Raw genomic sequence first — 14,784 nt, 5'->3', positions numbered from 1 at the left:
ACTAAGTAAAGTGACCAGCCCTCCTGGCCTATTTTCTCTCCAGATATCAGAAGCCCTGGCTTCAGTAATAGTGCACACCCATATAGTTTATTCTTGTAAGAATGACATGAGCTCCTAATTGCCACTGACAGGGACAGAATTATGAATCATGTGATCCAAATATATGACCACACATGCAAAGATGCACACTTCCACATAGAGTTGAATGAACAATTGATAGACTCCAGATTGAAAGTACATGACCTCCCTTAAACAAACCTGTCCTCCCCATTTGGTCCTTTGTCCTTAATCTCTTCTGAATCTGTTGTAAATTTTATGAAATAGGAAAGTGTACACATCTCCTGCCACCAAGCTGTTTAAGTTAGAAAATACCGTGCTCAACTTCCTTGGAGTTATTATCTTAGGGTTTCCATAAAGGGATATCATCAATAACCTCCTCAAAAGGGCCATCTGATAAGATGCAAAAGAAAACGCCAATTTCACCAAAACCCAGAGGCAGGAAGGACCCTGACAGGAACAATCCCTGAGGTATTCACTTGCCTGCCCAGGGTCTGGTGCAGCTGGTGCAGGAGGAACTGCTGCTGGCAATAGCTGAAAAAAAAAAAAAAGAGATGGCAGCTCTAACACTCAGGGGGTAGTAAGAAAGGAGCTCACTCAATTCACCTTCAATTCTCACACAGCCAGTACTCTTCCAGCCTCCCTATGGGGTCTCACTGGGACATAATTAAATGCCAACACATGGGTGAAACAATTTATAGAATGGTGGGATCAGTTGGGTCAGAAATGCTCATAAGGCCGGGCATCGTAGCTCATGCCCATAATCTTAACACTGGGAGGCCGAGGCGGGCGGATCACTTGAGGTCAGGAGTTCAAGACCATCCTGACCAACATGGTGAAACCCCATCTCTACTAAAATACAAAAAAAAAAAAAAAAAATTAGCTGGGCATGGTGGCATGCACCTGTAATCCCAGCTACTCAGGAGGCTGAGGCAGGAGAATTGCTTGAACCCGGGAGGTGGAGGTTACAGTGAGCCAAGATTGTGCCACTGCACTCCAGCCTGGGCGACAGAATGAGACTCCGTCTCAAAACAAAACAAAAAAGGAAAAAGAAAGAAAGAAAGAAATGCTCACAAAAGAGACAGGGTTCAGGTTAGGCCTTGAATGCTTCAGCCTTATGAAAGCAGAGACATGGAGAAACATAAGCCAGGGAACCAGGTGTCAGGCACCACTGTAGATGCTAGTTTTTTTTGGTTTTGGTTTTTTTTTTTTAATTATACTTTAAGTTCCAGGGTACATGTGCACAATGTGCAGGTTTGTTACATATGTATACATGTGCCATGTTGGTGTTGCACTCCATTTACTCGTCATTTACATTAGGTGTATCTCCTAGTGCTATCCCTCCCCCCTCCCTCCACCCCACGACAGGCCCCGGTGTGTGATGCTCCCTACCCTGTGTAGATGCTAGTTTTAAAGAGGGTCCGAGGAATGACAAGGAAAGTGGGCTTGCAAATGTTACTTTATTTAATCTCTCAGTCGATACATGAAATTATTTCAGAGAAGGATGCTCATCCTCAGAAAGGGCAAGTAACTTGCCAAGGTCGGTGGTGGATATGGAATTAGAAACTCGGTGAGTCTAACACCAGAAACCATGTAACCACCACTAACATTGAGAGACCTGAACGAAGTATGTGTAGGGAACAGGAAGGAGCAGGGAGAGCTAGAGCAGAAAGAGTCAGTTAAAAAAACAGGGAAGTTATGTAAGCTTGCTAAAGGGGGAATCACATGTTGTAGAGGCATGAACAGTAGACACAGAGGTTCAAATTTGATCTTGTGATTATAGAAGAGCCCCTCAAGGTTTTGAGTAAGGGCAGAACCAATCAAAGTGAAACCTTGAGCCAAGATCAGTGGGTGGTGGAAATGGGGCTCTGGGTTCCTAAGGTAAAGAGATGGCACCAACAACAGCGTAGGGGCCATGTGATGCATGAAACGAGAATTGGACGGAGAAGCTGAAGCCCTGGGTTTAAATGCAAAAAGTCATGCAGTGAGGGCATGGCTATGGAAGGCAAGTTATATTCTCTCTCTGTAGTTTGGTCTCTCTTCAGCCATAAATCACATGGAATGAGAATTAATCTCTAAATGACCCTCAAGCCTTGCTACTCAAAGTGTGGTCCACCAACCAGCAGCAATGACATCATCCAAAAGCGCCTTAGAAATTGAGAATCTCAGGCCCCACCAAAAGAATCAGAATCTGTATTTAATCAAGATCTTCAGGTGACCCATAAACACATAAAGATTTGTGAAGCACTTCTCTCCAGTGTCTTCCAGTTCTAAATTGCAACTATTTCACACTCAACTATGTCACCTCACAACAGAAAAATAATAATGAAGTTTACCTTTCACCTCATTCGTGACCTTTTCTTAATCCTAAAAGCCTCTTTGGTTTGCCCACATTCAGGTAGAGGTTTTAGAAAACACCAGAGAGGGCCGGGCGCGGTGGCTCACACCTGTCATCCCAGCACTTTGGAAGGCCGAGGCAGGCGGATCACAAAGTCAGGAGATCAAGATCATCCTGGCTAACACGGTGAAACCCTGTCTCTACTAAAAACACAAAAAAACTAGCTGGGTGTGGTGGCACGCACCTGTAATCCCAGCTACTCGGCTGCTCGGGAGGCTGAGGCAGGAGAATCGCTTGAACCCGGGAGGCGGAGGTTGCAGTGAGCCGAGATGGCACCACGGCACTCCAGCCTGGGCAGCAGAGTAAGACTCCGTCTCAGAAAAAGAAAAAAAAAAGCAGCACTGCCACCTTGTGGCCATCTTCAGTTAATGCACCTAACTCCTGGGGTAAAGGAGGGGATAGGGCTGGCAGGGGCAGGAACAGAGCTAGTTGGTGAAGTCCAAGTCACAGACTGGAGAGAATCACAGTTGCCCACATGACTGAAAGTAACTGTCATAGAGAGCTCAGCCTGCATCACTGAGCAATGTCCCATTGCAAAGGACATTTTTTTAGTATGTGATATCAGTGGAAAACTACATTCCAAGCCAAGCTCTGCCCTTGTTACCTTAAAAATCATTCTAAGAGGTATTTTCAGACACCCAGCCTTGGCTTGAATTCTGCCAGTAAACTTGTAATTTTCCAAGGAAACTTCCTTTACTGTAACAGTTCTTTTTCATCTTGAGTCAAAATGTGTCTGTTTCACACTCACCAATCCTCATCTTTCTCCCCATAGGCTGAAATAAGTTTAACATCTTTTCATAGAACTGACCTTCAAATATGGGTAGACTACCCCATGCGCCACCCACCCCATCTTCCCTCAGCCATTTCCCATATAGGGTCACCTGAAGCCCCACACCCTCTGGTCACTTTCCCATGGTCAAGTGAAGTGCAGCAACCACAGCAGACACTCCAAATCCTAGGGGTGTTCCCCAGAGCAGCAGAGCCACAGGACCCCCGTCCTGGCACCTCACCCCTATCTAGAAGCCAAATGCCACATCAGCTGATCTGGGGACGCTGACTTTTCCTGCTTAGTCATCCCACACCTGTGTAGGTGTCTACTTTTTATTCTGTTTTATGTTGTAAGAAATATTTATCGGAGGGCCGGGTGTGGTGGTTCACGCCTGTAATCCCAGCACCTTGGGAGGCCGAGGCGGGCAGACCATGAGGTCAGGAGATCGAGACCATCCTGGCTAACACGGTGAAACCCCATCTCTACTAAAAAAATACAAAAAAAATTAGCCAGGCGTGGTGGCGGGCGCCTGTAGTTCCAGCTACTCGGGAGGCTGAGGCAGGAGAATGGCGTGAAACCTGGAGGCAGAGCTTGCAGTGAGCAGAGATCATACCACTGCACTCCAGCCTGGGCGACAGAGCGAGACTCCGTCTCAAAAAAAAAAAAAAAATACTTATCGGAGCCTGCCGTGTACTGTCACTGGAGAGACAAAGGTGAATCACACCTGGTCCCTGCCTCACAGAGCTCCAGGCTACAGATGGAAACCATTTAAAGTCAGACCATTACTGTTCAGTGAAAAACACCATGACAGACATCAACACAGGGTTTTCTGACCCATCTCACCAATGCCCTGTGAAATACCTTCCACTCTTGGTTTTCTGGGATCAGTTTTCCTCATTTCAAGCTCAAAGTGAAAAAGAGAATGCAAATGTTCCCAATGGTACTTTGTGCAGTCACAGCTGGACCCGGCATGTCCTCCTGGTTAATCCAGGGTGCTCAGGGCTCCCACTTCATTCTGAACATCCTCTCTCTTCTATTGGAGCTCACCATGTCTGCACCTGCAGCAGCCAGGCGGCTGCACACTAACAGAAAATCCAGCAAGTCAGGAAACTTGCTTTACTCCTGTAACTTTGAGGCTAGGGACCTTGTGACATTGAACTAGTCCTATGACTTGCCTGCACTTTAATTTCCACATCTGTAAAGTGGGGCAGGTGGACTCGATTGCCCTAGGTCCAGGTGTATAGTGAGAGCTCCTGAGAGACAGCAGCACACCTGATCTCAGCATCCACCATCTAGCAAATACCAGGCACACACTAGGCACTCAAAGCCTCACTGAATATGTGTGTGTGAATAAATGACTCTATGAGAGCCATGTGGATCATGGACAAAGTCAACAAATATTTTTGAATGTCTACCAAGTACACTGCAGAATAGGGAAATAAGTAACCAGACAGGACGGTGTTTTCTCCCAAATTCCCCTGACCTCCTTCCTGGGGGAGGGAGAGCCTCTGTACATCAGAGAGACTCTTGACACAAATAATGTTCTTGAAATGAGTTATAAGAAGTTGTCATGTTAACAAGAGGAAAGTCCATTTGTTTTAAAGGTGTTTTAATCAATGGACCTGAGGGTCCCAAAGCCACCCGTGATGACAGGATGTGACACCCATCCCAAGTGCATGGAGGGGAAACCAGATGCAGTGAACTGACAGGGAGCAGGACCTGGGAGAACAGAGGGGTAAAGAGACTGAGGTACCCAGAGGAAGGCCTGAGGAGGAGCTCCCGGCCCCTGCGGTGGCCTCAGTGTGGACTGATGCAGAACTCAGCAGCATAAGTAAAGCGACCGCACCAGGCTCCATGTGTACGTGGGATCATTTTTCAGTAAGATTTTCTTTCTGCTCATAGGCTGCACTTTCACGTATTTTCTAAGACACAGGCTGCACTTTTGCATATTTCCTAACACATCAGGCCCAGTTAACAGGTTACAAAACGATCATTCCATTCGACAGTCAATTATAGAATACTCCCAAAGGGCCAGGCTCTATGAGTTCAGGGAATACAAAAATGAACACAAACAGCCCCTACCCTCAATGGTCTCCATACAAAGAGCTCCAAACAGTGCCTCTCCTACAACACATCCCTGCTCCGCACAGCCGTTCTCTCTGCCCTCCACCAACCCAAATCCTACCCTGCCCTGTGAGGCCAGCTCAAGCTCCACCCAACTCAGAGTCCCCCGTGCACTTCTGCCACTTTGAGAGATGACTGCACTCATATCTCTAGGCTTTATAAAGTGGACGTCATCTCCCTCATTAGACTTGAGCCTCCTGAAGGCAGAGATTATTTTTAGAATTTTCCAGAAAGTCACATCAGTGGTTTGCATCAGACCACGCTTAGGCCCTTCCTGACCCTTCAATTCACACACAGGCTCCACTGCCTAGAACAGTCCCTGGCCCCTGCAGGTGCTTTATAACCCCTGCAGTAGCAAAGCCCACAACCAACTCTGTGACAAGGCAACAGGCTGGGATAATTTAAAAACACAGAGAGAAGAATTGTCAAACAAAAATCAAAGGGCATTGACTCATGGCTTGCCTCTTCCCTCCTCTCAGGGAAACAAAATCACGCCACCTGTTCTCACTCCTGCCTCATTCCAGGCCCCTTCATATTCCATGATGATCCTTGCCTACAAATAACAATTACTGTGTTGTGAGCCAAATAGTGATTTTCTACTTCCACCACTCTTTCTACATTTATTAACTGGAATTCTGCTACAGGAAAAAAACTATTTCTGCTCCCTCATTTATTTAATTTATTCAATCATTTATTTATATCAGCATGGATCCATGGGTATTTATGAACTGGAATCCATTACTATCATTATTTATTATGTTGTTCATATTGTCCCAAAATTGACCATTGAGAGCTCCTTGGAAATCTGTGAACTTTCGACACATCCCCATCATTTTTCGTGTAGTTCCTTACTTTCTGGCCCCACAAAAAGCTCCAGGCTCCTCTAGGCTTTCCTGACCCAGCCCTGGAATCAGCTATATGTCTCCAGTGAGCCCTGGTTCCTTTCATGGGAGAATGATGTTTGCAGACCATCGGCACTGATAGGCCCACGGTTAGCAGGTGCTGGTGCTTCTGTGCCCTCTAGTGGTCAGATCTGGGAAATACACACTCACACTAGTTCACTGTTACCCACATTTTACAAATTAGGTAAATGAGGCACAGAAAAGTTAGGCAACTTGACAAAAATCGCAGAGCAAATAGATAGTAAAACTGTGACATGAAAATAAAGACAGATGCACCACAAGTCCTAACGAGCGAAAAAGTAACATCACACATGCACGTCAGCAGAAAGCCACAAGCCCAATATTCCAGCATAGACACTCGCTCTGGAAAATAACCAGAATTCCACAGCAATAACCACAATGATAACCATCATGTACTCAACACCTGCCTGGGCACGGGGCTCCCACAGCAGCTCACTTATTCCCAACAACTCTGCAAGGTGGATTTTACCATCCTCCTTTCACAAATCAGGGAATCAAGGATCACAGAAGCCAAGTGACTTGTCCAAGTTGACATAGTTAAGTGACGGAGCCAGTAGTTGACCCCAGGTCTATCTGGATATAAAGTGCACGCTTATGTCACTGTATCAGCATTTCCCAACTGATTTTAGGTGAAAGTTACATAAGCTATTTTTTTAATTTTAATATTCATGTGTTTATTTTAATGCATGTTAGAAAAACATTGAAGCACACATCAAATCTGTAATTTCATGGACTATTATATTGCATAAGACAAGGATGTTTTGTCTCCAACTCCTGGCCTCAAGCAATCCTCCCACCTCAGCCACTCGAGTAGCTGGGATCACAGGTGTGAGCCACCGTGCCCTGATAGAACAAAGATGTTTTGTAAACTAAGTTTATTTAGAAAAAAATAGTATGGGCTGGCCACAGTGGCTCATGCCTCTAATCCCAGCACTTTGGGAGGCCAAGGCGGGTGGATCACTTGAAGTCAGGAGTTCAAGACCAGCCTGGCCAACATAGTGAAACCCCATCTCTACTAAAAATACAAAAAATTAGCTGGGTATGGTGTCGCATGCCTGTAATCCCAGCTACTCCGGAGGCTGAGGCAGGAGAATCACTTGAACCCGGAAGGCAGAGGTTGCATTGAGCTCAGATCATGCCATTGCACTCCAGCCTGGACAACAAGAGCAAAATCCCATCTTAAAAAAAGAAAAATAGTATGAAGTAAATAATAATAAATGTGGTACAAGCTGTAGAGAAAATCATAAAGGCGATCTAAAAATGTCTGAGGTCTGGATGACATAATACTACAGCAACATGCAGCTTCATTCTCAGTTACTCCCAGGAAATTAGGGTCACATAGCGCTGCAGAAAGAACAAGTAAGAATCTTAGACCCGGGCTTTAGCCTTAGATGTGTCCATTTCTAGGACCCCAGACATCTTTGTGACCTCCTTGCTGGGAGGAAATCCAACCTTCCCAGACATTTAAGAACACTAAGAAGACCCTGAATACACCAGGGGATTCTTTGTCATAGAGACAATAAACCAGGTTTAGGGACCCCAGGAACTCTCTGTGTGGTGTTGACAAACCCAAGGCCAAGACATAGCAGAGATCAGTGCTGGGGAGGGTGATTTGTCCAGTTAAGGGACAGGAGTCCAAATAAACCTTGCTTCTCAAAGCATAGTCTGGGGAATTTAAATGAAGATAGAAAGGAAAAAAGAATGGTCAAGAAGGCAGGACTGAGCGGGGAGGGGCAGAGAGGCTTCCTGAGCAGAGCCCACCCCCACCTATGACCCTGGGAAGTGCTCCTGCGCTGGGAGGAGACTCAGCACACAGGGAGGAAGGACAGCAGAGCCGACAGTCACACCAGCCCTGACAAGAGCGTTCCTGGAGCTCAAGCTCTTCCCTCATCCCTCCCTGCAGAGGGCACATCCCCTGGCAGGGGCTCCTTCTCACAGGTGAGGGGAGGACTCCTTGGGAGTGGGTGGGAGGAGGGAGCACAGAGACTGACTGGGATCTCCTAGGGAGGATGGGACTCTGATGGGGGACAGAGGGCTTCTGTTGGAGCCTCAGAGGAGAGGACACCAGAGAGGGACAAGGATCACACCAGGAAAATCTCAATGATCTGAAGCTGTTAATGGAGAAACAATCTCCACCGTTAACATACTGCAAGTGAACCATCACTGATCAATAAATTCTGAAAACTGATGACAATAAAATGTTATGTTAGGGTAACTCTCCAGAAAAAACAGAAGCAGGGCCACTAAATATTGTCCTTACCCACGAACCTCCGAAATTGCCAAATAAACCCCAGGCCGTGGAGGGTCCTGGGAACACTCATGAACTCATCCACAGGAGTCTGCAGCCTGTCCCAGGCACTGGGGTGCAACCAATATCACACAAGTCCCCACCCTCACGGAGCTCACACTCTCATGGGGAGGAAGACAGACACCCAAAGAGATCTAGAATGTGAGGTCAGGTGCTGACAAGAGCCCTGGGGGGAACAGAGCTGGGAAAGGTCAGAAAGAAAAGACCCAGGGTCTCTAGAGGAGGTGTCAGGGGAAGGGTCTCCCAAGGATGTCCTGATGTGAGCAGGATCTGAGGGCAATAAGAGGTGGGGGCTTGTGCAGACTCGTGGGGAAGAGGATTCCAAACTGGGATGTGCCAAGGTCAGAGGTGCTGAGGGAATGGGGGTTATGCTGCTGACCTTGACTCAGCAGGACCCACACATGCACACACACACTCTCACACTCTCTCTCACTCTCTCTCCCACACACACACACACACCAGGGCTGGGGGGTGAAGAGACCTCCTCAGAACCCGGGGCCCCATCTTTCCATCCAAATACATAGGTCCCAATATTGACTGATGCTCTCTCCCCCACCTTAGCCTCAGTTTTAACTTTCTGGAACCCACCCACTACTGCCAGGCTCACTGTTGAAGCCATGCTGTCCAATGCCACAGAGTTGGAAGGAGGTTCTTCTACTCACTCACAATCTGGTCCAGGATCTTATTGGCTACAACTGGTACAAAGGGGAAAGGGTGGAGACCAACCACCATATTACAGGATATGTAATAGGAACTCTAATAACTACCCTCAGGGCCTGCACACAGCATTCAAGAGACAATATACCCCAATGCATCCCTGCTGATCCAGAATGTCACCCAGGACACAGGATTCTACACCCTACATGCCATAAAGATAAACCCTGAGAAAGAAGAAGTATCTGGCCAGTTCCATGTATACCGTGAGTGATTCTCCCACAGCGTCTGACTGTTGGGGGTCAGTTCTACTTCACATACATGGGATTGTCAGGCCTGGGCTGTGCCTGCATATCCTTCTGTATTACGTCCCATGTTGGGGCTTGAACATTTACTGCAGGACACATATGGGATAGACAAACTTCAACAGATCAGAATTCCTTTCCTGTATCCAGACCCTGCAGACATTCACTGCAGAGGAAGGACAGTCTGATGGGGGGCACTCAGCAGGGGGAGGTCAGTCTCAGCCAAGAACCCCGTGCCCTCCCTGTGGACATGACCTTGAGAAGACCCTGGAGAACTAAGTCAGGGTCTGGCCTGAGGGGTCTGTGGAATCCTGTGGAGCCCTGGGGAGCCTATGCCACAGCTGGGTTGTTGCCTCCTGGGCTGACCAGGAGCAACAATTTACCAGCTGTCCAAGGGCAGTGGCTCCTGGAGCTGGTCACTAGCCAGGGCTCAGCCCCCAGGCCCTCATCTGGGCAAGGACAGAGCCTCAGCATTCACCTGAGACTCAGCATGTAGAGCACAGAGGGACAAGATTACTAGCGCATGAGCCCATTGCCTGGGGGACTTCGGTGACTCCATTGGAAGTTCAGTGTTCCTAGGGGAAACAAAGAGAGGATGCTCCCAGCAGCTCCTTCTCCACCTGAAATCAGGCCCAGGGCCCTTTCTCTTAGAGGCAAATAAGCATATGTAAAAAGTAAAGTAGAGGTTCCTCTTCAAAGACCTTCCTCTCTGTCTAATTAGGAATAAATAGCAACTTTTCTCTTAGAAGCAAAATTTACTCAAAGACATGTGCTAACATTCTTAAATATCTGCTAGCCATAATAAAAAAAATCAATGTATTTTATGTTCTTAGCTCCCACAATTTAGCCTAAATATTTGCCCTGGTATGCTTATACTGGTCCAAGCAAGCATTAGGTCATAGCCTGTTCCTCTTCCTTATTTGAAGATGTTTTTACCTTTCTTAGCATTCCACAAGTTACTTCCTCCTTCCTTTGTTCTCCTCTGCCTTTGCCTCTTTTAAAAAGTTCTAAGTTGCTAGCCAATCGGCACAAATACAGAATGTGAGGTCCTGTTCCAGCCAATGGAAACCGGACACAGCAGTAAGGTAGACACGTCAGATTATAAATGACCCTATCTCCTTTGTTCAGTGTACTCTCATCGCAAAACTGCTGGTGAGTGTACCCTTTTGGCAGAAAATATAAAATGGCCTTGCTGAGAAAATTAAATTTATGTTCAGGTGCTATTTCTTTACACCACTGGGGAACAAGCATTTCAAATACATACATGCTGTTCATCTGGGCAGCTGCTCTGTGCAGAGCTGAGATCAAGTAATTGTAAACATTTTGAGGTTAATTCATAAACAACCTTGTAGCCAAATAGCATTTATCTTATTTATTGAAAGGAAACTGAGGCATAGGGACACAGTCACTGACTAGGGTCACACTGATATGGCTCTGATGACTGGAGCAATACCAGGATCCTTGGTCTTGTGCCAATTTACATAAAACAACACAGACACACGTGGAGCAAAGAGTTTAATAGGCAAAAAAAAGGAAAAAGCTCCCCCATACAGGGACAGATGGAGTGGGGTTCCAAGCAAAGAGAGGAAACCCTAAGTGCAGCAGAAAACAGCCAGTTGTATGAGGAGGCCGGAGGACGTGGTGTCTGATTTGAGTAGGGCTCAGGGGATTGGTTTGACCAGCCACGTCATTCATGTAGCCCAAGAAGAAACTGGCCCTTCCACCCTGGCCTTTTAATATGCAAACGCAGGGAGCCTTGATGGTTCTACACACGTGGGGATATGTGGGGGCGACCATGTTGCCAGGCACATATGGGAGCAAGGGCAAGAAGAGGGCAGGAATCCCCATGTTTGGGTGGACCCAGTTTCTAATGGCCTTCATTTGTATATCAAAGCTTGCCAGCCAGGCTCTAAGAGCTGGGGCTTTTCTGCTAGACAAGAAACATTTCTGGAACTGCTTTAAAAGAAACAAAAACTGGCCGAGCAGTGGCTCATGCCTGTAATCCCAGCACTTTGGGAGGCTGAGGTGGGTGGATCACCTGAGGTCAGGAGTTGGAGGCCAGCCTGGGCAACATGGTGAAACTTCGACTCTACTAAACATACAAAAATTAGCCAGGCATGGTGGTGCATGCCTGTAATCCCAGCTACTGGGGAGGCTGAGGCAGGAGAATTACTTGAACCTGGGAGGCAGAGGTTGCAGTGAGCCGAGACCACGCCACTGCACTCCAGCCTGGGCAACAGAGCAAGACTCCGTCTCAAAAAAAGAAAAAGAAAAGGCTGGGTAGGGTCAGTGCCCCCATGGCTAATGCAGTTCCCGCAGCCCCTGAGCTGTGAGACAAGAGAAACTGGGCCCCAGGATGGCATGTCCTAGAATGTCCTTTATGTCTCTTGCCAAGGGGTAGAGAGAGAAGACAAGGCTGTTGTCCCATTTCAGCATCACCGGCCCTGAGTGCAGGGTCTGGCCACAGTAGGGACACTGAGTTCTGGGAGAATCCAAGACACTTGTGGTCCCCTCAGTGTCCTGCACATGTGCCTGGCCCTGCTTTCCCTCTGGGGCCTTAACCCTTCCTCTCAGGCAAACCCCCATGATCTGGTTCCTTCCCTGGGCCCTCAGTTCCTTTCCTGCGTCCCTGGGTCAATGTTCTCCTGGCCCAGCATCTGCCTGAGGGTCCTTCCCCTCTGGCCAGGACAGATGTGGCTTTGTAAAGTCTTCGATCCCCTCACCTGGCTCAGCTCCTGCTACAGAACCAATGGAGAAAGGAGATCTCCATGCCCCTCTTTGGAAATAGGGTCCCCTCTTCATCCCCTGTTCTAACTCCAAAGTTTGGCTTTTAATCTTGCACTCCTCACAAATAAGTCTGACCTCTCCTAGGGCCAGTGCCCAGCATGACTTTAGAGAGCAGCTCCCTGGTGTCCCTTCAGCCTGGGTGTGGCTGGGAACCCCTAGGCCTGGCCCACAGTGTCCACTCCTGCCAGTCACCCTCTGAGGTTCTCTGATCCTTTCCATGGGGCTTCAAGGAGGAGTCTCATAAAACGTCATTGCAGGGGACCCCGACTGGCCAGGTCAGCCCTGACCTGTGGGCTCTTCATCATGGGTCACCTCTGCAAACTCACTTGCTCACTTGGCCCCTAAAATGGCTGGAGGGTCTCTCCTGGTAAGATGCCCCTTCTCCCTTACTCTCTGGGAGTTCAGGACCCCAATGCCCTCCTCCGTGAGGGGCCCAGGCTCTCCTCCCACCCGGCTGCTGACTCCTGTCTCTGTCACCCAGGCCATGGTCCCTCAAAAAACTCCACCTACCCTGTAAGCCCATCCCCTCCCCAGCCCCTTTCTACTGGGGTCCCAGCAGTACAGGTTCAGGGCAGGGGGACCATCAACCCCACAGCATAGCACAAACCCACCTTTCCCCAGAACAGTCAGGTCAAAGTGAGTGCCTCCAGCCAAGATCCAGGCCTCCCTACAGGGCCAGGACCACCCACGCCTTGTGCTGACCCCACCCTGGGGCCCTCTGTCACCTGAGGAGACCCCTGGAGTGCAGCAGGTGCAGAGTGGACACTGGGAGCATCAGTCAGGGGCCCACATTAACAAGGGTGCGGGGTGGGCCCAGCCAGGACAGGGGTCGGGGTGCTGTGTCCACACTGGGAGGCTGAGCTCAGGGGCAGAGCTGGTCACTCCTGAGGGGAAATGACCAGAAGTAGACCCAGGGAAGTAAGTCCCGGCCGATCAGAGACAGGAACCTTCCATGTCTCTCCCTCTCTGTCCCCTGACATCCCCTCTCTCCCCTGCCCAGGCCCCGCTACCCGACCCCAGGACAGCCGCTTCCATCTATGAGGTGAGTGTGGGCCACAGGTGTTCTGGTCCCACAGGCTCCAGGGGGACCCAGGATCTGCCCCCACCCACACCTGGCTGAGCTCTGAGATTCAGGAAACTGCAAACAGAACCGGGGGTGGTGAGCAGATGAGGAAGGGGCCTGGGAACAGGAACCCCCTGAGCACAGCCAGGTTCAGCATCAGAGCAGCCCTGGATGGGCCCAGAGCCTGGGAGACACCAGACTCTGTTCTGAGAAAGCCACAGGGGTCAAGGCCTCTTCTCTTTTTTTTTTTTTTTTTTTCAGGAATCGCTAAACCATGACACAAACATTTACTGCTGGGTCAACCACAAAGCAGATGTGGTTTCTTAGGTTCCTCTGGGAGCTGCTCCTGTGGGTTGATGGAGCGTCCCCAAAGCCCCCAGCCCTGGGGATGGGGAAGGACATGGAGCCTGAGCCAGAGAACCAGCTCTGAGTCCTGAGGAGACACAGGCCTGGGGACAGGGAGGGATGGGGGTCCCTGCTGAATATCTGGAGATCCCGACAGGCTGCGCTGGGCTCTGGGTGGGTCAGGACAAAGGCCTCTCATCACCACAGGAAGCGGGGGCTTGCAGGGAAAGTGAATGGGCCTGTGGCCCACCCGGGGTCACCTCAAAAGGATCTGAATAAAGAGGACCCTTTCTCTCATTGGCTTTTTCTGCTCATGGGAACTTAGCAGAAACTGCCCTGAAACTCCATGTCCATTCTCTCCCAGGTCACACAGGAAAAATATCAACGCCTTATCTCAACCCCAGTCTCTCTTCCCTGGGAGATGGGAGTAGGGGGTTGGGAGTCAGGCTGGGGTGGACCCTATACAGGAAAGGGTGGGATTCACAGGAGCCCTGCCCAGCCAGCCAAGCACTCAGCTGTCTTCCCACTACCCCAGGGACCATGGCCATGCACAGCCCCAGCCTGGGTCCCTCTGTGAATGCATGTGGGGTCTCAGGAGCACAGAAGATGGGGCTATCTGATGTCCACACAAAGGTCAGCAATGCAGGAGCATCCATGGGTGGTACAGGTCGTGGGTGTGACCCCCACACAGCCTCCAGTGTCCTGAGCCCTCCTGCCCTCTTCACCCAGGCCCTGGCGGCCCTGTCTATCACTGTCCTCCACAAGTGAGTTTGCCTGTCCCCAAATCCAGGATCCTGGATGCTTAGCCCTGGCCACCAGGTTCTCCTCTGTCCCAATGGCCACTGCTCAGGACATCTTTAGCCCTGGTGGGACACAGAGAGGGGCTGTCAGAGTAATCAAGGTGGGGACAGACCAAAAATTCAGTCCTCAAGCAAGGTCCTCCAAGGCACTACCCAGGACTCTAGCCCCTCATTTCATCAGTTCCCAATTTACCCCCTGGCATGGATCTCACTGAGCAAGCCTCCTCTCCACACAGGACCGTCCAGGTCAG

At 49.2% G+C, this 14,784-nt stretch overlaps 1 pseudogene; it reads left to right on the top strand.

Moving 5' to 3' along the window:
• The first annotated feature begins 4,194 nt into the window (after positions 1 to 4,194).
• Positions 4,195 to 9,507, top strand: LOC100604200 (annotated as a pseudogene).
• Positions 9,508 to 14,784: the final 5,277 nt, after the last annotated feature.

Source organism: Nomascus leucogenys, chromosome 17 (genome assembly GCF_006542625.1).
Source record: "Nomascus leucogenys isolate Asia chromosome 17, Asia_NLE_v1, whole genome shotgun sequence".
In the NCBI taxonomy this organism is placed as follows: Eukaryota; Metazoa; Chordata; class Mammalia; order Primates; family Hylobatidae; genus Nomascus; species Nomascus leucogenys.
The sequence above is the reverse complement of the archived record's forward strand: the minus strand, read 5'-3'. Positions and strand labels throughout refer to the sequence as shown.